This window comes from Meleagris gallopavo, chromosome Z, assembly GCF_905368555.1.
Source record: "Meleagris gallopavo chromosome Z, MGAL_WU_HG_1.1, whole genome shotgun sequence".
NCBI lineage: Eukaryota > Metazoa > Chordata > Aves > Galliformes > Phasianidae > Meleagris > Meleagris gallopavo.
In genome coordinates, this window is record NC_139435.1 from 66,550,925 (window position 1) to 66,575,231 (window position 24,307).

Sequence of the window (24,307 nt, forward strand, 5' to 3'; positions counted from 1 at the left end):
ATTTATTCACAGACGACTTAAATGCAGGAGAAACCAAAGAGGTGTGAGCTTGTTTCAACGAGAAATCCACCAGAAAAGAAAAAAATAAAAAACAGATTAGACATTCCAACATTTTCCTGCTCAAGGGCTATACAGAGGACTTTTCATATGTTCTCAAAGGAAGGTTTTTCTGGGTTTTCCCACTGCAGGTCTCTAAAAAGAGTGAGGAACGTAGCGGGTCCCCCTGGTTCCACCTCCCTCACTGCAGTTTGCAGGCGGCTTTGTCCCGGCGCTCCCCTCCACCCCCCGGCACTCCCTACCGCCGCGTTTGCCGTCCATCCTCACCCGTCCCGCACCTCTGCGCGGGCCCGCCAGGGCAGCTCCCATCCCACCTCCACGGGCCCGTCGTCCGAAGGACTGAGGAAGTCAGAAGGGAGAGGTGGCAACCATGTTTTGCTCGGACTACTTCCACTGCCTTAACTTGGTACAACCAGATCAAGAGGGACTTAACGGAGGGAGAAAAAATAAAAATAAAAATAAAAAATCCCAGAACAGGACGGACCCTAAGTAACCGAACAGCAGCAGCAGTGTTAGTGCCCCTATCCAACAAGTGCCCATTACTCCCTCCGGGTCAGCCCCAAAGACGCTTGTCCCGCAAGAGCGGCTCGCTTTCCGCGCCGACACTCACCGACATTTAATCCACTTTCCGAAACACAAAAGCAACCGCGAGTGGAGGGAGAAAAAGGCACCGCGGGCGCGTAGCCGGGAGCAGCACCCCGGGGCGGGCAGGGCGGCGGGCGCTTACCTGCGGGGGCTGCGCGGGGCTCCGCGGGCGCGGCTGGAGGGAGCGCGGCTCCGCCGCCGCCGGCCCGCAGGGAGGGGGGAGGAGGAGGAGGAGGACGAGGAGGAGGAGGAGGAGGGACGGGGAGGAACGGGACGCGTTGCCTCTGCTCCGCCCGCCCCTGCCTGGCTGGAGCCAGGTGCGGCCCCGCGAACCCCCGCCCCGCCGCAGCCCCCTGAGCTGCGCGGCGGGGATGAGCGGAGCTACCTGAAGTGAGGGCCGCGGAGCGGTGTGCGGATGTGCCCGGAGCGAGCGGGCTGCTCCTCTTGCAGAAGTGCCCGAAGCTCTCGCCGGCGTCTGCGGCAAGAGTTTGGGAACAACGCTTTCAAGTTGAGCCGGTCCGCGGGGTCAGCGAAGCCGTGCAGTTGGAAAGGGACAGGGTTGCAGGATGGGTACTTTTCTAGGCTTAGAGGAGTTGTTTCTGTATAGAAAAACAGGTTGAAGTGACTTCTTTTTTTCTTCTCTTTTCCACATGAGTTGTCCAATAAGGTCCGATTTAGTTGGATTGCAGTAGCATCTAGAGGCCACTCTTGCATGTGCAAGCGTCTAGTGCAAAGGCAGCGTATGCTGCAGAGATTCAGTGCTCAGTGGCTGAAACGATTTGCTGCTTCCATACACTCAGTGAAAGACTTCTTAGAGGGATTACTAACAGCTAAACGTGCCGGCTGCACCTCCGGCAGAATTTAAGTTTCTAATGAAGGACCCAGCCCATTTAAAGAACTCCCTGTGCTTTCCTGGAAACCAGAAACCAGCAGATTTTTTCCTCTGTGTTCAAGGCAAGCTACCGAGTGTTGGCCAGTGAGCCCAGGAAGGATAATCTGTCTCATGCTGTAATACCTGGCTTAGCATCCACACACTGTGTACCAGAATAGCTCTTGATGGCTGTTCACACGCTGCATCCTGTCTGGACCACAGCTCAAATTGCTCCTTTGTGGAGGACCTAGGGTCACTCACATGGCTACTATCGGCAAAACAGGTCTTCAGAACGTAAATGTGATTCCTCCACTGCTGTGGCAATATGCTTTTCGTAAGTGGAAAGCTTTTCCTTGGCTGCACAGTGGGATGGTGCAGGTACGGAGGTGCTTTATGGAAAGAGCTACTACTTCTGTGTATTGGATATCTCCACTACTTCCATAAAAACAATGGGATAGTCACTCACCTTTGCTGGTCGGTAGTGACTTTCAGTTATGCAGGGGAACAGCAGTCCTAGCTGTGCTGGTGGGAAAAGGCTGCCCCACAAGTGAGATGGAATTATAGGCAAAATGATGGCATACATTAAAAAAAGAGTATTTCTTAGTACACAGAAGTGTTGAAAGTTGGAGTTGTTCACAAAATGTGCAGATGTGGCACAGAGGGACATGGTTAGTGGTCATGGTGGGATGGACTGACATTAGAGATCTTTTCCACCATTAATGATTTTATAATTCTATAATCTTTCTATTTGCTTTGACTTCTGTTAGAAACTTCAGCTGCCTTGCTGAACCCTGAAACAGTGACTTGTTATCTATAGAGAGCCTGGGTAATTAATGTAATCAACTAATTCTCATTTTCTGACTAGAAAATATAGGCAATCTTCAGAAAGTCTTAGAAACAGGCAGATACTGAGGAGAGAATCATGTGGCTCAGTGGAGCTCAATGAATGTAACTTCCACAAGGCTTGGCTTTGCCGTGCCGCAATCTGTAGCGCGTTCCTCTAATCACATACAGATGTACCGAATCGCATTAGATAGGGAAGCAGTTTCCACATCCTTCAGTCTGGAAAAAGCGTTTGTTTCCAGAACAAACCACATAAGCTCCATGTGCCTGATTTTGTGAATTGATTCAAATCATAAATAAGCTGAATGCATACGCGCATTGATCTATTTACATTTAATTCTCAGGCTCGTACAGTTTGAGTGTCTGCAGGATTAGTCACACAGGCCCTGAAAAGTTACACATCTCATTCCAGTTCAGTCCTGGCCTGGAAAGTACCTCTGGTGTTTCTAATTAAAAAATAAAAATTTGGGGAATTTACAGTTAAGATGTGTCTGCACTCTGGCACCTCCCCATGCAGCACAGTGTGGAGTTCTTCTCAGGATGGATAATTTAATTTCAGGTTGGAAATATACTGTGTCTCTTAGTGCAATGCATGCTTTGAAGGAAGTTTTATCTGCGACCACAATTATTGGTATCTTAGTGATAGAAAAAAGGTGAGCGTTGGTGTCTCTGAGATAGGAATGACAGGAGAACGTGAAAAATAGACTGGGTATCAGGAAGAAGCTTTCCATAGCTAGAGCAAAGGACACTTTAAGGGTCTTTTCCAAATCAGTGAAATCTATATGAATCTGTATTTTCAATGTACACTTTCAATTGATGGGATGAAATGGCCTTACAAGTAAACGGCTATGAAAAAGATTCCAATTTTTTAAAATACTGCAGTCCATTGTGCATTGCACGTTATCTGCAATGTGTGCAGAAAAATATGCTCCCGGGAGTTTCATATATCTTTCATTTATTGTATATTTAATTCCAGAACCCCAGTGCTCACAAGTGTTTGAAGAGGGTGCAGAGGAGTTTGAGCAAATGACAACATGATCTCACAGTTGGGTGTGTCCTGCTCTTTGAAGCAACTTCAGGAAGACTGAAGTCTTGCAGAATGCAGAGCTATCCCAGTGCATGGTATCTTCATGTCACTGCACTTCTGCCCTGATTCGTATTTATTGTAAGTGTTGTTACTTTGGTTGAAATATCATTTACTGCCTTCTCTTTCTTCCAGAGCTTTGGCAACCAAGAATCACTAACAGTTTTCCAAATGGTGCTGTGTCCGCAGTGAGATGGGGAACACACACTTCCCAGAGGAGATGCTTAGGGCTGGAGCATTAACTGGACAAAATGGATAAAGAAAGAACTTGCAATATTAGCTGAACTTTGAAGAATTTGGACATATTCAGTTAATGAAAGTTTTTGCTTGAAGGTAAGATTGGGTCATTTATGTCTGCACAATAACAGCCTCAGCACAGAACATATGAATGCCAGATGGCTGGAACCGTTCCATTAATGAACTGATGCTTTCATTGTTCTGAATTTGATTTTGTAGCTTTTTGCTTATAATGATTTGATTGCACCATTAGAAACCTTCAGTAACCTCCCGATAAATTATTCAGTTCTCAGAATGCAAAAGAGGAGATGTTTCTCAGCCTCCACTTTCCACCGATTTCAAATGGAACCCGCAGGTGTGCAACACCTCTAGCAGTCAGGCTGTTTTCTTAGTGCTGCCATTTAAATAATGTATGCAGGACCCATGCACAATGCACTCTTCCCAAGCACAGGTAAATTCATTCCAGGTGATGCTCTGTTTGAGTCAGCAGGGTTACCTGGTGATAAATGTGCTGGGAAAAAAAAAAAAGAAAAAGAAAAAGAAAAAGAATGATGGGTGTGTATTTAGGGAGAAACCCCTTCCAGATATGTGAAAATAGAGGAATGATGTCAGGCTCTAGGAGATACAGTCCTCTCCCAGAGCATACACTCCCTTAATTAAATATCATTTGTATTAAAAATACCTAGCTTCCAGGTTTACTTAATGACCAGTCCAGGAGCTCACTCCTTGGGTCTCTTACTATGGGCACATTCCTCTTTTCTGGCTTATACCTCCCCGGTAAAGTCACTCTCAGATCCAGCACTCCACTCCATGCTAGATGCAGCTCTACTGTGGCTCTGAGGCCATTCATTGCCACAGGTAAACCTGTGTATTTCTCTGTCCTCAGTAGCTCATCTCTGATCTCCATGTGTGAGCAAAGCTTATGGATAGGGAGCTTGGAAAAAGGGGAAAAAAAATCTAAATATTAGGTTAGCTGCATGTAAGAGTTTCCTACCAAAGCTAGGTTTCTGCTGTATGCTTGCTTTGGAGATGCTGGAGGAACTGCAGTCCCTACTGTCAATGGTAAAACCAGCTGTGTCATTTCCTCTTTTACTTCCATGCCAGTTCTTCGAAAGTTTACTTCTTATGCAAGCTAAAAAAGAAGGTAAAATAAAATTTTAAAAAGTGTGGGAAGAGAGAAGGAAACCCCTCTTTCTGCATAGAGGAGCGTGGATGTGGAGAGACCTTTTGGAGACATGCTCTGCTTGCTGTATTCCATAGGGCCTCCTTTTTCACCTAGCTCCCACACCTCTCCCCTGAGGTTTTCCTGATGCAGATTTTTGGAGTGGGATCACGCTGAGAAAGAAGTGGCTGAGAGATGTTTTGGTGGAGGAGAAATCTCAAGGCTTTGCACAGCACTGCAGGTGCCAGGTTTATGTAACCCAGAAACCCGCGCTGCACTCTTATGTCTGCTCTGCTGGCTGCTGCTGGGAGGTGGTCGCACCCACCCCTCCCTGCCATCAGACTGGCCTGCATGTTGTGTGAGATGTCCCCTCTCTGCATCACGTGGAGGAATGACTTGGGATTAGCTTGGCCTCCTGAGTTAATTATAATTAAGATCTGATTGCTACTGCAATCTGTTGTCATTTAGGGCTGAATCACTGCTGGCGTTTACAAACCTACATACAATGTTTGCAGCATTTGTTTGCAAATGTTCCTGACATTCCTTTGTGCTGCCTTTGCAGGGTAGAGTAAGAGCAACAATGATAAACAAGTAGAAAGTATTTGCTTAATGTCAATGGAGCTTGGGAACAGACTTCAACCACTCAAGGCATTTTAAGCCTGATGGAAGCCTGGCCCCATAGTTTAAGAGGTGAGCACACGTTCCTTCCTGCCACCTTTTTCTAGGTGCTGTGAGCAGCTGTCACAAGTTTACTGATTCAGATTGAGATACTTGGATGTCCAGTTCTCATTTCCTTTACTAGGAAGAAAGTGTCTGAAGAATTGAGGAAGTTTCGTTAATTTCCATCATAATTCAATGGAGACATTCTCATTCTGATTGTGACATCTTCAGCACTGATAGAAACCTGAAATAGCTCCATTTTTCACTTTCGAATTGTGCCATGAAACAAATGCGAAAACCTTTTGGTTTTCACTTTTGGTTTCAGGAGCAAGGAGAAGGCACAGAAAGCTCCAAGGGGACCTGTGAAGGAGCTGAGAAATGAGAAGACTGAAAGCCAAGGACTCCCCACACACCAGCCCCCTGTGCCACCCCTTGCTACACAAAAGGAGGAGGAGCTGAGTCAGAAGCAAAATGTCTCTCTCTGAGCTTTTTTTGCCTGTTTTTATTTTTCAATACCAGAGTTAGTAATTAGAAGCATGCTCAATAGAAATACTGAGTTTTCTTGACATAAATTTTTTTGTTTGTTTGTTTGTTTTAACTTCATGACAGAAAGGAGAGGTAAAATCCCACCAGGTTGATGGTTCCTATAGTTTCATTGATGGAAGTAATGGATGTCATGTTGTACAGGACTAGATATCTGAATTAAAGGTCTCACTCTACAGTGGCTTAAGACCTTCAAGTCAAGAATTTGTGAATACATTTTTTTATGGAAAACATGCTTTATTGGTCACCAGTTTTGCACACAAATGATGTGTATAAAAGGGATAGTATGTGGCACATATAGCACAGGAGGTCAGACTGAGTTTTCAAATATCGAAATTGAATGAAAAGTTTGATTCTGCATGAACCTGAGCAAGAAATATCCTCCCTTCCAGAAATCAATAACTATGTTAAGTGAAAAGGAAAAAACTGTGCTGCATTACAGGAGCAAAGCTGACCTTTCCAGAGGTTAACAGGCAATGTGCAGAAGGGAGATTTTTTTGTTCATTAGGAGGAAATATGAGAGTGTAATTAGAAACAGGTTGTACTGTATGGTTTTGCATACTACTGCTATTCAAGACAGCAGAATAGAGAAAGGCACCCACTAGTTTGGAGGCTGAATTAACAATTAGAAGTTCAACAATGAGTGTTTAAAATAGGCCCTTTATTTATTTTCCCCCAATAGGAGTTAGGAGACTGATCTGCAGTTGTGTGTTTGGGTTTAATGTCAGTTGAATAATGGCAATTTTAAAAATGTGAAATTTTGGATTATTCGATGGTACAGCATAATGGAGAACATACACTGCTTGAGCATTTTATTAAATGAATACCACAAAAAGAGGCAGCAGGAAAATTATAAACATACACTGGAGACACATCTATTCAAACTGTCCTGGAAACCTGTTTATGGAAGAATCTGAGCCAAATTTGGTCTCCATATCAGCAGCTGTGCATAAAGGCTAAAAGCAAAGATATTTCCCTCTCTTTGAGGTGGGTCCGTAAGCCCTGTGAAGTCTAATGAGAATATAGAATCATCTACTCCACAGAAAGTGGACAGAAGCCTGGGCTTTAGCATGTAAAGCCTCCCCAGATACAATGAGTTTTTTAGTTTTTTTCCCTTCTTAGCAAAAGTTCTCTTGAAAGCTGTGAAACACTGAGGTTGGGTAGGATGGAGTAGGCCAAGGAGAAAGGCTACTTAGCATTATATACTGAGAGCCCTACCTCTGAATGGCAGTGCTTAAGGTACTCTAAGTAAAGGCCCATCCTGATTCCTTTCTACCAAGGGCTACCAAGTCAGGAAGTGTGCTTCAAGCCAGGACTTTAACACAATCTCATGGTAATAGAAACAAATCCTGACTCAAGTTGCATAATGGTTGAATCACTGGAAACAGACATTCATTGTGCCTCTTTCCATTCAACTGGCATCTACATGACAAGGTTCATAATCTGAAAAAGATCAGCTATCCACCTCCTTTTCAGGCAAAATCAAATGGGTATCTTGTTCTGTGGTCACAGATCTATCATCCCAATGATGTATCTTTGTTTCTGATACATAACAAAAAAATCTGTGTTTGACATTGTTAGGAAAATATCAGTCTGCAAGGACAAGAATGTCTAAGCTAGAGACCAATTTTCCTTCTTCAAGGCATGTTAGAGGGCTATGAATAGCCGGATGACCAAAGTAAAACCTACCTCTCAACATGGGTTCTTCCTGGCTGAGGGGGAACACAGATAAATGGCAGTAAGTCTTCTTACAACTCAGACCAGGTGAGTACTGTTCCCATAAGTAGTGTATAAATGAATTTAGGCGCTTTCTTTTACCAGACCAACAGCACATCCCCAATTGTGAGCTGGACAAAGTGGCCAGTTCCAGAAGTTGAGTGTTTTGTACTCTCATTTTAGAGTACAGTGCTTCATAGAGTAGGTAACTATTTCTCCTTAAGGGAGAGGGAACTGATTGCAAACATAGAAAACACCAGCTTCCAAGAAAAAAAAACCACTCTCTGCATGCTCCCCTGCAGGTGAATGGGAAACAATGCTGAAAATCTAGATGGAGTGCTAAATAGCTGAGGGTTATAAACCTTTGGAAAAATGCTATGGCAAAATACTTAAAAATTATCTTTGTGAAAGGACTGGTATAGTGTGTAGTCTTTACATTAAAAACAATCTGTATAGTGTGCAACATAAGCCTTTTGAATACTGTGACTTATTGCAGCTTCATGAACAGTGATAGAATAGCTTCTAAATTTGTCACTTCAAAAATAATACTCTCAGCCCTGTTGCTCTTTCTTGCTTTTTGAGCTGTGACCTGTTCTCATCCCATGTGATTCATTCAAACTTCTATTTACTAAAATCAGTGGAAGATTACATTTTGTGGAGACCTAGTAACTAATGAGAAAAAAAACAAAACAACAACAAAACAAAAACCACAAAACAAGTTATGTACACAGTGATGAGTTAATGCTTGAGGTCAAGATCAAGTTTTTGGTGTCAGGAGAGGGCTAAGGTGATTTATGCAGCTTTACATGAAGCGGTTTACACAACTGCCTGCATGCCAAAGTAGCATGGCATATGACTCCCATTAGCTCTTGAAAGGAGTATGATACAGCAGAATCCCTCATCTTCAAGCTAGCAGCATAGCCTCATATTTCAGCATATTCCTGGGAAGGCTGGAGCAATGTGCTCATTGTGACTCAGGGTGAGTGGTTTCCAGATGCTCTTTTGGTCAGTCAGTCAAGCAGGAGCTGTGCACAGTGCTGCTCCTCAAATTGCAGCTCTCCTTATCCTGCTCATTCTGCAGAACAAATACTCATGCTCTCCAGGATGAAATTTAAGAATAAAAGGCAGCAGGACTTCCTTGCACTTCTTTCTAGTGACTCAGGAGCTTGGCTTTTGTGATGCTGAAGATTTATTGGCTTTATGATACTGGATTCTGGGTACAAGGTTTTATCTCAGAGTAACTGGGACTTCCAAACAGAGCACAAAGAGCTTGTTTCAGTATCTCTGGTATTATGAGAATATTTCTTCCTTTCTCCCTTCCCATGGTAGTTGGTTGATTTCCATCCTGCCTTGCAGGGACTACCAAGAACAATAAATTTACTTCCCTTCTTCTCATGCATAGAGACACAGAGCCTCTTTGGGAGGGAATGCAGAGAGGAGTTCAGAAAAAACTCTGACATTAATTTCTGCATTTAGCAAAGGATATAGTGCCTTCCACTTTCCTTTCAAATGCTCCATTTAAAAGCATCCACACAAAACTTGTTGACAGCAAAAGCAGACATTGTAAATTCTTCGGCGCAGAGACTGTTTTGACAAAGTAACATCTTCTTTGAGTGGAACCCATGGGCATTATCATAAAAACATATCAGTGCTGTTGAAACACTGCCACCCTATAGATCTTGGTTTGTTGGTCACAGGTGAGTCCTGGATTTGAGCTTCAAATGCACAAGAAGCTCACTGGTATTGCCATTGCCACTGGCCACATACCTTACTACATACTCCTGTCAATGCAGACATTGACCAAGTTTTGCTTAAGTTCTGAAACAATTTGCACAACCCTGCCACAATGCTACAGACAGGTATAGGTTCATTTATTTATACATTTATTTGTCACAAAGAAGCAACCAGTACTGAGGATGCTCCATGATGACATCAAGGCCACAGAATTGTCTCTTTTTTTCTTGCTGGTAATGGATACACCACATCCGATATCCAGCAGTGCAGGAGACAGCCCCTGCACCTGGGAAGAAGAGTGAGGACATGAAGCCTGGGCCTGTGTGGCACAAGGAGCCTGATCTCCAAATGCAACATGGTGCCTGGGCTGGGCTGAGGGAACGATCCCACAGCGGCTGGGGCCACTCTGTGGTGCAGCGGCAGATGTGATGGCTGTGGAAAGCCAGGAAACCATTGAATAAGCACAGCTGGAATCCATCAAGTCTCCCTCCCAGCCTGCAGCAGGCCTGCAAGTAGACTAACTTTAAACGTCCCCCTCCTCTGCCCCATGTAACCAATTGTTGGGGGTCACTTGGATGGGGATTTGTGTGCACCAAAGGTACAGGCGCAGAGATCAATCCCCTTTAGATATCTTCATTTGCGAATATTGTGCTGAGAAGATGGATTTCATGGGATTGCATGGGGTGCGAGAACTGGCAGCAGGAGTCTGGGAAGGTTGTGTGCTGTTCTGAGATTATAAAGTAGCAATTTATGGAAAGGCTGTAGAAGAAAACTGAGTTTTGCTTAAACAAGTATCTGCCCAAAAAGAATTTAAAAAGACCTTTGTCTGCATGGGTTTCATTCTTTCATCTTGCAAGCAATGTTATCTGAAAACAGGCAAAATTTCCGTTTAGTCCAAGGACGGTGTCGGTGTCCTCCTTTCAGTCCTCTCTACACTGCAGGAATTATGGAGCAGCACCACTAAGTTGTCTTTTTAATCCAAAGGTCTTTTTTTCCCACGCATGAGAACTTCCTCTAAGATGAGCACTTTGGAAGAGAGCATACTTCTCTATCACTCTCTGTCATGAGTATTGCCTGCAGTTAAGTTCTCTGGGACGGTCTCCATGCATGAACAACTTCCTGTGACTTTGAGAGGCAAGCACAGGATACACAAAACCAGTACTGAGGATGCCAGAATTAAGCATCACTGGCATAGCTGGAGAAACACATTGCTTCTTTGTGACAAATAAATGTATAAATAAATTCAAGTCATGTATTTGTCTTGGTTGGAAAAGCCACCAGGAAGAAATTATCCACCTCTGCTCTTTTGTTTAATCTTGAGCTGAGCAGCACTTCTCTTTCACTGGGCACGAGCATTAGGCTGCATGAAAGCTCATGACTACTCAATCTTGTGCTTGTCTCTGTCAGAAGGCTATCTTTGACTAGCTGTCCACTTAACCTTCACTGCAGCCTAGTCCCCTACTGGTGCTTCTGGAAATTATTTCTACTCTAGCAGCACCTACATTCTTTTCTTCCTTCCAGTCTCCACCCATGGACGTCAGGACTGTACTGAGACAGATGCATTTACTGGAACAGAAGTTGATCATTTCTATAGCTTGCAATCTAAATAAGCAAGAAATGCAGGGAGTAGGAGGAAAGGAAGAGTTATATTCATCATTCACAGAAGAAGATTTAGTGGTATGCTCAAAGTTGTGGAAATAATTTCTGTTGGATTTAAGAATCGGAAACAGGAGTCTGGAGATCAGAAGTGCCAGCGCTAGGAAAGTAGACTTCAGCAAAACTTGCTCAGCTCTGATTAAAGGATATAAAGTGCACCTTAAAAATAAAGCCTGAAGTATTGTATGCTTGACATAAATCAAAACATGAGCAAGTAAAATCCCTCTTTTCTCAAGCCTAGATTCCTTATGCATGTACAGACACACACGAAGATGTAGTCAGATTTTAAGTGGGTGAAGCTTGGTTTATTCCCCTGGAATTGTGCCTGTTTATATAGGGCTGAAGTAGAAGTATTGTGTCTTTGACAACATGCTCCATTAATATTTTCGTACATATGCATGTGCACCACAATTTCCAACTGTTGTCTATTCCTCTGTTTTTCAGTTGTTTAAACTTTTCACCTTCCTGCTGAGTTCCTAATGGAACAAATTCATAATGCTCTGGTTTCTGGTTTCTGTGGTTTTTTTTTTTTTTCCTTCTTTTAATTTTTCTTTTTTTTTTCTTTTTTTCCCCCCTTTCTCTCCTCTCTTTCTTTCTCATCTCTATTCTTTTGTTTTTTTCTTCCTTTTTTCTTTCTTTCTCTCTTTCTCTTCCTTTTCTTTTTTTCTTTCTCTATTTCTCTCTTTATTTTTCTTTAAGGTTCACAAATAATGTTCAACACTTCGAACAAAAGCTTTAGGAATAAAACAGTAAGGCTAATACTTTGGTGTTTCCTCAATCTGGGGTTCCTCTTTTAGTTTCTAGAGCAGAATCTGCAGAGCAAGACTCAGCAGAAAAAAAGTTGACAGAAGGAGCCATTAAGCAGAAACAGAACTCCTGTCTTTTAGCCAGAAAGCATTATAATTTCTGTGACAAAGGAGATCATATTGCACTGTTGTTCCTACAGTCACAATAAGAGGAACAGTCAGTTCTCAGAAATATGTGATTTTATTTTAAGCAGTTTTGCACAGCGGAGAGAGCTGAGCTAACACTGCAGCTAGCCTTCTGCAAATAAAAAAAACAGAAGGAAATTTCCAGGGTCAAATCCTCCTGCCCTGTTTGGTCCTTCAGAATACAACTGAAGGGTGTTAGGGACAGCATGCCATCCCGGTGTGACTACACGACTATGTGCACCCTCCCTAGTCTGCCTGAAGTTGACCTCCAGAAGCTTTTCCACAGAACACAGCAGTGGAAAATGCCTGACCAGTTTCTTCTAGTATTAGCATTCATCTTTAGTCCACATTATATCTTGTTCCTACAATAAGAGAGGGCATTAACACACTCTACTTAACATAAAGCAGAATCTAAAAGATCTATGACATACTAACCACCTCCTAGATAGGTACAATGAGCCCAACTTTTCTTCTGAAACAGGTCTGCACCTTCAGAGAGGGAGGAGGAACACAATGGAAAATGCAGAGTAGATACAGTAGAAGGCAGAGCACGTGTTGGAAAACAAGGTGTTGAGAAAAACTTCCCATTTACCAGGGGATGTGTTCGACAGGAGGAAGAAAAAACCCACTGAAAGAAAAGCTGACATTATTCAGAGAGAGTACAGTCCAAGCTGCTTGCAAGACACCTAGATGTCAACCCAGTGAGCAAGAACCGGAGAAAGTGAGAGACATGGAAACTTTTTGAGCAAAGCTCATTAAAAAAAACTAGGAAAAAAAATAAAATTGGAAGCAGTCTGAGAAAAACAATGCAAAAAAAGTATGTAAAGAGATACTGAAGACCTAATGATTGAGGCAGAAACTGCAGTAAAGTGTGAAAACACAGAACTTGGTGCCAAGTGACAATCTGTAAGACAAGAATTGAGTCAATCAAACTAAAGGTGGAAACACTCTCAGATTTGGGTAGACAAAAGGCACAACAGACCAATAAAATGAAAATCACAGAACTTTCAAAGAAAATTAACAAATTTAGGAACTTAACCCAGATATTGTTAATATCAATCCAATAAATATATCAGAAACAAAAGCTGCAATTGCAAAGATGAAAGACAACAGAGCAGCAATCAAAAATGTCTCAGCAGTAATGCTAACGATATGTGACATCTATGACTTAAAAGATGATGTGGTGGAGCTCATCAGCTTTGTCAGCTGAAAAAAGAGATCCCTTATAGCACTAGAAATGCAAAGTTGCTGTCAAAACGCCCCCAGCACATGATCACAGCAATGGAGATACCTGGAGATAAGTTATAAGCAGTCTTTAGTCTGAAAAATTCCCTGCAAGTGCTTCACTCCATGGGATAAAATAAGTGGTGGAAAGTTTTGAGAACAGCTCTCTGTAAACCAGACATGTTCAGTAAGTCACTAAGAGAGGTATGCATACAAATCCCCGGCTTTCAAAACTCTCAGAATTTGCTGTCGTCTATCTTTTGGTCCTGGACAAACTTGGTTGCCATTACTATTAACCTTAAGAAAGAGAAAAGTGAAGTGCTATATCAGAGAAAGCGTAAATAGTGGTTTGGCAGGAATACTACTATAAAAGGTGGATGCATTGCTCTTCCACTAATACTAGCTCTTGCATGAATGGATTATGGGCTTGTTCTTGAATAGTACAAATCCTAGCACATGTGGATTGTCAATAGTTCATAGAATCACAGAACTGTTGGAGTTGGATGGAATCTTTAAAGACCATCTAGTCCAACTCTCTTGCAATGAACAGGGGCACCTACAGGGACATCAGGGTGCACAGAACCTGGTCCAGCCTGACCATGAATGTCTCTAGGGACAGAGCATCCATCACTCCTCCAGTAACCTGTGCCAATGCCTCACGACCCTTACTATGTAAAAACTTTTTTCCTTATATCCAATCTAAATCTCCCCTCTTTTAGTTTGAAGCCATTTCCCCTTGTTCTGTCACGACAGACCCTGCTCAAGAGTGTATCTCCTTCTTTCTTCTATTCCCTCGTTAGATACAGAAAGGCTGCTATAGGTCACCTCACAGCATTCTCTTTTCCAGGCTGAACAACCCCAGCTCTCTCAATCTGTCCTTGTTGGAGAGACTTTATTCCTTGGATCATTTCTGTGTCCCTACTCTGGACACGCTCTATCAGGTCCAGGTGAGGACTCCCCATCCGGATGCAGTGCTCCAGGTGAGGTCTCTCCAGTGCAGAGCAGAGGAGCAAGATCACATCCCTCACCCTGCTGATCACACTGCTTTTGATGCAGCCCAGGATATGGAACTGAGATGACCTGGATTTCATTGCTGACATGCTACTGAACAACGCTTCTGAGGAGCAATGGATGAAAGCAAAACACATAGGTAAGGAAAAGGAAATCAAGCATAGCTCAGATTCAGTTATGCCCAAGAGATTTTCCTCAAAATATGGCTGACCAGCAGGCATAATCCTAATTTTTTTTTTTTTTACCTGAGGAGTACAGTAACTTCCAGCAGAAACCACAGAAAATTTTGTGCAATTAAGAAAGATAGGAAAGGTACCTGCAATAGTATTAAGTAGAATAGTATGCAGTATTAGTAGTAGAATACAGAACAGTATTAAAATCAAATATGCATATTCTTAGAACCAAACAGAGAATTTTGAAATTATATTTAGCCTGCCCGATGAAGATACATGGGAACTTACCAAAGTTTCAGATTTGAAAGCTAAAAAAATTCCTGTGCTTTAGAAAGTTTTGAGGCTAGAAGACTTCATTGCCAAGGAGAAGTCATTTCACCAGCCAGAAGGAACATCTGGACATATCTGGAGCATGAGTGCTGAATGGGCCAACATACAGTCTTCCCTAAAAGCACCCAGTGGAAAGCCAGAAGAGCAACAAAAGAGGGGTGCATAGGAGAAAACTTTTAGGAAGAATTTTTCCCAGGGAGGACAGATACCTGACCACAACTTCGGAGTGGACAGAATCAGCGCTTAAGGGGAAAGCAAAGCTAAAGAGAGAGGTTCCCACACTGAGTAGCACCACTACTAATGAGAAGACACTAATCTACTCCCAGAAGATGTCCCTATGTGTAACTAACTGCCACAGAGAGTCCAGCTTTTCAGGGCTTCACAGGAAAAAAGTAAGGGCTGTCTTTGCATGACTGCATGGAGCTCACAAACCTCCAAAGATTGTTCTTTGGAAGAGATAAAAATAAGCATGCTTTAGAGAAGAAATCTCTAAGCTTTCTGGACAGATAATGGAAGGCAGCTGTTACATTACATGGGATGTGATCCACGATCACACCTCTTTTTATATGCTTGACATGTCCAGGACTTATCTGATGGGTGTAATCCACTGTGGAACTGTAAATTGACTGCACAGTGCATGTGCAGAAGTAAATTCTTCCTGCACACGTTCAAAGGCCTCTGGGAAAAGCTGCAGGGGACCAACACCAGAATAACGCATGCAAGTTACCCCTTTCTGTCCATTTTCTTTTTTTTCAAGGCGCTTTTGAGTAGGCTGGATACATTTATCCTAGGACCCAGAACACTCCATGTGCTACTTTTGCTGGGAGTTCTGTGACTGCTACTTATTAACATAGCAGATTAATTTCTTGGTTGTAAAATAATACCGGATCCAAACGAAATCTACATTGCAGCTATTACATTGTGTGCTTTGCTCAGTCACAAGCAGTAGGAGTCCACTGCTTCTCCTGGAGGATGCCCTAATGGACCTCCCTGCTTTTTTCGCCACTAGGAACTGGCAGGTGAGCATCCATACCTTCATGGTTGCTCTGCAGCATGGCGTTCAGCCTTCGCTGCCACTCAGATGTTTAGCTTACATAGCAGTTCAAGGATGGATGCACACCTACTCGACTGATTTTTTGGTAGCTCCCCAGAGCAGATTTGGGATATTATGCTCATGTTTTTCAATTCATTTTGCAATTGCTTCAGTGCACCAGAGTATCTAAGTGCTTACCAACATACTGAGAGTTGTACCAGGGTCCACAGAGCAAGAAAAAGGTTACCTGAACCCTTCCGATCATGCTCCTTACCACTGGAGGCTAAGTCGGGAGAAGGTAGAGATTCTCAATCAGCAGATTTTGATTCAAGGCTGCCTCCCACAATATGGACAGAAAGCATTTACAGATGCTCCCAGCACAATATTCAAAGGGAGCAGAAGGGAAATACGTGGGTTAACATGTGGATGTAGGATTTGTTTTTTCTGTTATGATGGGTGTTTTTCCTCCATCAGCTTGTTGTGATGCAGACAGCAGGCTCTGCAGAGATACTAGGGTTGTACTTACAGAGAGCAAGCACTGCACACATTGGAGCAACCCGCAGAGATCTGTTGCAACTACTTGCATTGCCAACAGCCATAGGCTAGCTTTAGTAAGATAAATGTAGAATCACAAGGAATGGCAGGCAGTATTTTTAATGAATGTTTTCTTGGCTTTGAGTTTTGTTACTTTGTGGAAACTTAGGCAGCATAGAGAGAAAGAAGGGGAACTCCTCCTGTTTTGCACCATTGCTTTTTGCCAGGGACTAATCATCACTCATGCACTGCAGTTGTATAGCTTATTATCCCAAATTTAATTAAATCCCTGCAATCCTTAGAACTCTGTGCAGTTGGGATGCCAGATTTAACCATTGTATTTAATCAGTCAGCGGCGGAAGGAAATTCTTGCTTAGAATCTGAATCTCTCAGCCTCTCCTTGTATCTTCCAACACCCAGTTTCTCAATGAAGAAAGCCTTGCAGTTTACAAGATGAAGTCATGTAAGGATCCTGTCTGCTTTTCCTTCACGTGAACAGCATCATGGGAGTCCATACTCTGCCACTCATGACTCTGCATTAAACGTAGTGCGTACATAGATTTACTTGATCTCTCTGGCTCACCCTGTGCCTGAAGAAGGAAGCTCTTCCCTTCTTTCTTCCTTGATCTTCACCTTGAAGGGAACGGCTGCTGCAAGCTGAACAAAAATGTCTGTTGCATGCATGTAGAGCTATTTCTTATGTAATCACATGACCTCAGCTGCTTCTGAAACTTTGTGCTGTAACAGGATTGAAATGGGATTCCCAAGACACTAGAAAAAAATGAAAAATGCCCAAGTGCCTTAGTAATACTTTCTATATTCAGTCAGAAGCTGGGAAGGTTAGAAAGGGGCTGCCAGTCATCAGCATGAATAACTGTTGTAACCAACAGATTGCTGCACATCTTTCTTTATGTCATGTTCTATTTTTCTCCAGCAGAGCAGCCATCCCTTTTTCTTTCTTTCATCGACTAAGAAGGATAGCATTTTAAAGAGCAAGTATGTTAGCCAAAATTGTCTCAGTATTCTCAGAAGTGAGAAGACTAAAACAGGCCCAAATTTTTTCATGCACAAAAAAGCTAGAAGTCTGCTTCTCTGGATATTGTTTGTCTCAGTGATGCAGTCACTTTGGTATGAATCTGATTGATTTCATGAGCAAAGTAACAGAACTTTGGCTAATGTACACTACTGCTATTGTGCATCAAAGTAGAGAAAATAATTGAAGATGGCTCCTTCTCTGTTACCCTGGGTGGCTCTCGAGTGCTGGCTAGACTGAAAGCCAACGAAAAATAATAGCTTTGTCACTAATGCATCCAGACATTACTCTAAGTTCAGATCAGGAACAGAACAGTAAAGAATGGAGGTGACACATTTTTCAGAGTCAAGTCACATTCCAGGCAAAGAAAAGATGGGGTAATCTCCATACTCTGAACTGTTAGCAGAGAAAAGATAATTTGTAGGAACTGTGATGTAGGAACTGTGATTGTGAATCTGGCTAACCACAACTTTAAAGTAATGGAAATATGTAAGATTCATGCAAGTAAACACAGAGCAGAGGAGACTTGTGCCACATGAGGGGGTCATGCCTTTAGCACTGAATTACAAGCAGGTGTGTTGTAACGAGTATGGCAAAGCATGGTTCCTCAAGTGCTTTTCACACCATTTGAAATCTCACTGTTGCATATTAGAAAACAGGTGAATGCAGGTTTGTCTCTGAGTTCAGTACAGATTTATGTATAGCCTGAAATAGTAGTCATGCTCAACATGTTTGATTTTGGTTTGATGAAGCACTAAGATGCTTAATAGATCCTTTCATCCTGTAGGACTAGGTTAGAGAATATAACTGTGATACTTCTTTTTAAGGATTTTCTATCAAAATAATTTGGCTGGATGCATAAAGTGCTCCCATCTGACAGAAATAACTTCTTTTTCTGTCTCCATATCCCCAGCTTGAAATTACACAAAAAGCTCAAAAAATTTTGGGAGAATTCCATATTTATATCATGGAAGGTTTCCCCTTTGAGAGCATTTCATTTGTACTTCTGTTAGAAGTCCAAATTTATCTTTATTTCTTCGTCTTCTTTTCTTCCAAAATTCATGTCAAAGTCTTGCAGAGAATGGGATACACTGGGAGCATACAGCTGTAGCCTGTATCCAAGGAATACTTCAGATAGATAGTGCTGGGAAGGCTGCTAGTATGAAAATAACCTCAAAAATATACTCACTCACAAATCGCAACTGAGTAGCTTCATGACTAATGATTTATAGAATATTTCTTTGTTCCTCATCTAGCTGTAAAGAAATAAGAGCTGGAGTTCAAGTCACATCAGATGATTTTACATGATGTTGCTTTTATTAATACTAAAAGGCTTTTTATAGATGAATTTTATCTGGCTATTGAACAGACATGGTGAGCAGTACTACTTAGTATGAGTTGTGACCTCAAGGAAATTTTTAAAAAGAAAATTAAAATGGAGAAGATTTAAGAAACAAAGTAGAAGACAGAATAAAGGACGTAAGTGAGATAGAAGTGAAGAGATAACAGCATAGAGAGGATGAGGTTTTGCATTGCCCCTTCCAGGAAAACTATTTAAATTTCTGCAAAATCGTTTATTCTTATTACAGTACAGTACAGGATTGTTTCCATGCTAGTCTGGCTTCCCATCGTAATCTTCTGTCCTCTACTGGGTGTTTCTTGAATTTGAATCCTTGCAGAACAGACCTCTGAGAAATGATTCATGCTAGGTTAAATGGAAACACTCAGTAGATAGTTTCCATTTAGCACGTGATTAAAGAAGTGAGCTCCTAGCTGTTTTGTTGAGAGAGAAAGAAATTAATTCTGCAATTAAACTCTGCACAGAACAAATGTATGTAAGAGAACTCCCAAGGCATGTGGATCAGACTGTTGCCTGCTAAGTCACATCAGTGTTTGAGCAGAACTTAATCTCAATGGTCTGGGAAGAGTCCAAAGCACTTCCATGTGACTTTTTGCTGAGTGACTATAAGAATCTATGTGACTGCTATGTAGGATAGATCTCTTTTATTAAAGAGATGAAAAAGAAAAGAAAATGAATTCTTTAGAAAATAAAAAAAAACTGTTTTAATTCTCTTTCACTGCTTGTATTGCATAGACATTTTCAATGGAAATATTTTCTACATCACCAGCAAGGTTTGGACTAACCTGGACTTGAGTGGATGCCAGAGGCAAACTGTCAGGTAATCTTTTGCTTAAACTAAAAGTACAATCACTCCTTCCTAATTTCTGGAGGGAAGTTCTCCTTCAATATGAAGAAAAAATGAAAGGAACTTCATATAAGTCCAACTCATATTCACTACATATCATGAGGAGAACAATTTTAAAACAACAACAACAACAAAACATCAAATTAAACCAAATAAAGTCCAAATGGAGCAGTTTCATAATGCTGAGGTTTATAATGGGTAAAATATTCCTCATTTTGCTGGAGTCACATAAGGGGACATAACAAGAGGGTTTCAATCTTCTGTTAAACACAGGGTAAAGCACACAATTGCTTATAGAGTTGCCAAGAACATATAAATCTACTAGAAAGTTACAGGGTTTGTGTGTTTGATACCTATCAAGAGGACCTGAGTAAGTTGTCACAGTAACTCTACAAAGAGGTTGAAAAACAAGTACAGAAAGAATGTAAAGCCAACACCAAAACTTTGGGGTCGAACTAGAAGGCTATACTGAACAAGTCAGAATCTTTGGTCCATCCAGCTTCCCCTGGTATTTAAAGACGAGGATGCCAGCAATCTTTACTCATAGAAACAGTAAAGGTAGTTAATGCGTCTTTGTTTGATTCCAACCCTCCAGGATGCATACTACTATGCAGAGTGATAGAGACATTTTCATTTTCCTTTCATTTCCCTTATAAAAATAACAAGCTTGGCTCAGAGAGAAGTGTAACAGAGCTTTCATTTCTTAGCTAAGTGTAAAGGTAAGCCAACCTTTTGAGGTCACAGATTGGCAGAGGCCACTGAAAGCATTTTGCTTTGCAAATTCTGTGCAGACACATCATAACCATCTTAATCATGTTTGCTTTGGAGGGGAAAGACAGATTTAGGAATCATAAAGCAAATAATAGAGCCAGGTCCTTTGTGAATGTTGCCATTTTTTTCCTCTATGGAGTTGTGTAGTATTTTCCCATTATCAAGGATGTACTTCACTGTGGGACAAGTTTTGTCCTTCTGGAGTAAGTACCTTTGCAGTTAAAAAGTACTGTGAAGTTCTAGAGAGGCTGTTACGACAAACAGATGTATTCCTTATGATGAACACATATTGTGACCAATAGATATTTCCCAACAATTCTTGTGTCCCATATATGTTATTAACAAGAGGATTGTGAGTTAAGACTCTTTGCTTTGTGAGTTTTGCCTTCCCTTAACTGCTCACAGCAAATTTCTCCTTCTAAAACATAAATATACCATGCTGAAAGCTGCCACAGCTGACTCTTGCGGCTTTCTCAGAATATCTACTTTAATTTTTTTTTATAATTCAAATCCATGATATATATGTATATAAATACATTCTGATGGTAGTTTGGGAACTAGCAATCAATAGCAATTGTCTGCCTTTCTGTGGCATTTCTACTATTGCTCTTCTGCCTCTATTTCAGTCTATCTGGACTAAACCTAGACTTAGGCTTATGGAGAACCCATTGGAACTTCTATATCTGTCTCTTGGAATCTAAAAACAAATGTCCTGAATTCACTGCTTGCTCCTCACCACTGCTGTAGCTCTTTCAATCCCACTCTACTTAATCAAAATATTAATCCCACAATGTCCATCACAAGCCAAAGTGGTACCCTGAAGTATGAAGTTTCTAAGTTTCTTGCTGTAGGGATCTCTAGGCAAGAAGTCTGCATTTACTGTGATCTACACTTGCAAATGTCACTCACAGTTTTCCTTTGGCATTTAGGGTTCTGTTTTATTTCAATTCACTTATGATGCCTTGGGTCAAGACTACCAGAAGGCTTGAAAGGTGAACCTAATGAGGTTCAACACAGCAAAGTGAAAGGTTTTGCATTTGGGCCAGAGGATTCCCAGGCATCCCTACAGACTGGAAGGAGCAATCCTTGAGAGCAGCCCTGCAGAGAAGGATCTGGGGGTCTTGATAGATGAAAAGCTTAACATGACCCAGCAGTGTGCTCTTGCAGCTTGGAAAGCAAATGGTATCCTGGGCTCCATCAGAAGAGGGGTGGCCAGCAGGGAGAGGGTCTAGAAGAGAGCCTCAAAGATGATCAGGCTCCCCTACAAAGACAAACTGAGGGAGTTGGGCTTGTTCAGCCTGGAGAAAAGAAGGCTGTGGGGTGACCTCATTGCAGCCTTTCAGCTAAAGGGAGCCTACAAACAGGAGGGGAATCAACTCTTTGAAAGGGTAGATTATAACAGGACAAGGGGAAATGGTTTTAAGTTGAGGGAGGGAAGATTTAGGTTGGATGTCAGGGGGAAGTTCTTTACAGAGAGAGTGGTGAGGTTCTGGTACAGGCTGCCCAGAGAGGTTTTGGATGCCCCATCCCTGGAGGTGTTCAAGGCCGGATTGGATGGGGCCCTAGGCAGCCTGGTCTAGTATTAAATATGGAGGTTGGTGGCACTGCATGTGGCAGGGGGGTTGGAGATTCATGAGGGTCCCTTCCAACCCTGGCCATTCTGTGATTCTGTGATCCTGTGAAGACTAAATTTTGGGAGCTCATTGGAAAGGGCTTTCTTAATCTTGTTACTGAGAAGATCTGTAGCAGGTGTCCCTGTCCTAAATCAATCTGGAGTTTGCTTTCACCTGGCAAACATTAAGCATGAAATCAAACTTCAACATCTTGTTAAGGCTCAGGTTTGCCTCAGTGATGCCCATGAAATGACATTCCCAACTCTATCACCAACAAAGCAAACAGTTGTTCACTTAGTTTGCTCAGGGCAGCTCAGAGTGCCGCAGTGAATACACTCCCTTCCTTTGCCATCTCCCTAATCTAACTCTTGTCCTCTCTAAAGAATAGACAGCTACAATAAAGATTCTTAGTAAGTCTAGACATCTTTTGTGCTAAATGTTCTGGGGTAGGGAGCGTCTCAAAAATATATTGTTACTCTATGTATTTAAATTCTGCTTTAGGAAACAAGTTTTCTCACCCCAGCCTTACCAGTTACCAGATTTATCGTTGCTGCTGGAGTGCAATCCTACGCTGAAAAGGCTCCTCTACCTATTTCCTTTCACTTTTATTTTTCCAGTTGACTTTGTAGGTTTTATTTCAGCTAAAATGGAAAGCTAAATTAGGGTAAAGCAAGAATTTAAGGAATATGCTACCTGTTCAGATCAGTGGTTTTTGGTTCTGAAAGCCAGCATAAGGAGATTGCTTGGAATAAGCATGCATGCCTGATTGGGCTCTTCAGCCCATTGAGCTTATACTAATCTTGCAGCATTTTTGTCATGGGTGTTAGACAGCACTTCTCTATGGCTTATAGATCTCTTATCCACAAATTTGTTCCAATGCATTCTTAAACGTTGCTGTTCATATCATTTCAGGAACATCATCATTATTATTTTTAAATTAAATGCTGATGTTTTTGTTCTGCTAGATCCTTGATTTCTGTGAACCGTGAACTATGAAGAATTGGGTTTCTCTTGCCTCCTTTCTGTGCTGTAGCACACAACTTCTATAATGGTATTTTTAAAAGCTCTGTGGTTTCTTTTTTCACTTTTCTGCCTTTGATGTTTTCTGACGTTTTTACAGTTTGCTTCATTTTATATAGTTCCTTTCTTAAAATTAAGCAGCTGCATGATACATTTATTTCTCTTTTTCTCTCCTACTGTAATGTTGAACGTTTCAAATGGAATTTCTACTACAGCTTCTAATTTTGAAAGACCTTGCAATTTTACTCTTCTAAGATCATTCTGTGGTGTCCCCTGAATGGCATGCGTATTGCTGCTCCATACCTACTTTCCTGAATTTATGCTTGTTATAGAGACAGAGTATGGAGTTAACTCCATAATTTTTCACTGTCAAACTTAGTGGCTGCTCACATAAGCTTAGTTTGATCTGATTTGCTGTGGCACTTCCTGTTGCTTTAGAGCCTCCACCTTTCCAAGCTGCAAACTTCATTCCAGACATGGAGAGCATCCAACAGCAACTGAAATAATGACATTCTCATTTCCCCATGAAACCTGAAGTGTCTTGTCCCCAGAAATACTCAGGGATTTGTTTCCAGAGAAATGATTTTAAGATATCTTTACTGAGAAAGATAACTTGTGAATACCACAGATTTAATACAGTTATTTAACACCCATATTTAATGAAAAAAACTGTCAGGAAATATTATTTTATATATTGAGCCTCAGTACTGAAACTCCTAGTGATCTATCAAGAAAGCTTTCTACAGCTATATCTTTCCCTTTTGCTGAAAGGATACAGAGGTCTCTACACCTGCTGGTGAGAAACTCAGCATGCTGTGAGGTTGAGGACAGAGAGGTGATTTGCCATTGTTAAATCACCATTACTGACTCTTGCTATCACAGGTGGCTGTACTTAATTTTTCACTTTTTTTTTTTGAAAGGATGGATCTATGTTTACCCTACATTGTGTGTGTGTGTATTTTGTTCTTACCCAAATCAGTGCAATTTTGTTCAGTGGAGAGTTGTAACTGAAAAGCTCTCCTTGTTCCTCTGTCTCCAAACATCAGGCTCTCCGGTGCTTTTTATAGATTCTGAACAATGTTCCTCATTTTCTCCCTGAAATATTTCATAGACATAATCTTCACTTGAGGTCCATTATGCAATTACAGCCTAATTCTTCCTGTAGAGCTTCTACTTTACGAATCCATAAACATAATGCTTTAGCTATAAATCATGTTCTTGTGATAATGCATGGAATAGCTTTTCTAAATGTTCTAGTTAATATCTTCAGGTATTACT

At 41.7% G+C, this 24,307-nt stretch overlaps 1 protein-coding gene across 3 annotated transcripts in view; it reads right to left on the reverse strand.

Annotated features, from left to right (window-relative positions):
* The window catches only part of LPAR1 (lysophosphatidic acid receptor 1), a 67,528-nt gene extending 66,346 nt beyond the window's left edge, over positions 1 to 1,182 (reverse strand). The window contains exon 1 of one of the 3 annotated variants that reach the window (XM_010726143.4): positions 1,028 to 1,182. The gene's annotated coding sequence lies outside the window, so the exon portion shown is untranslated. Of the gene's footprint in view, positions 1 to 667; positions 940 to 1,027 lie in introns of those variants that run through there. The other 2 variants (XM_085213267.1, XM_085213268.1) reach the window with 2 other exon arrangements.
* Between the last annotated feature and the right edge of the window lie 23,125 nt (positions 1,183 to 24,307).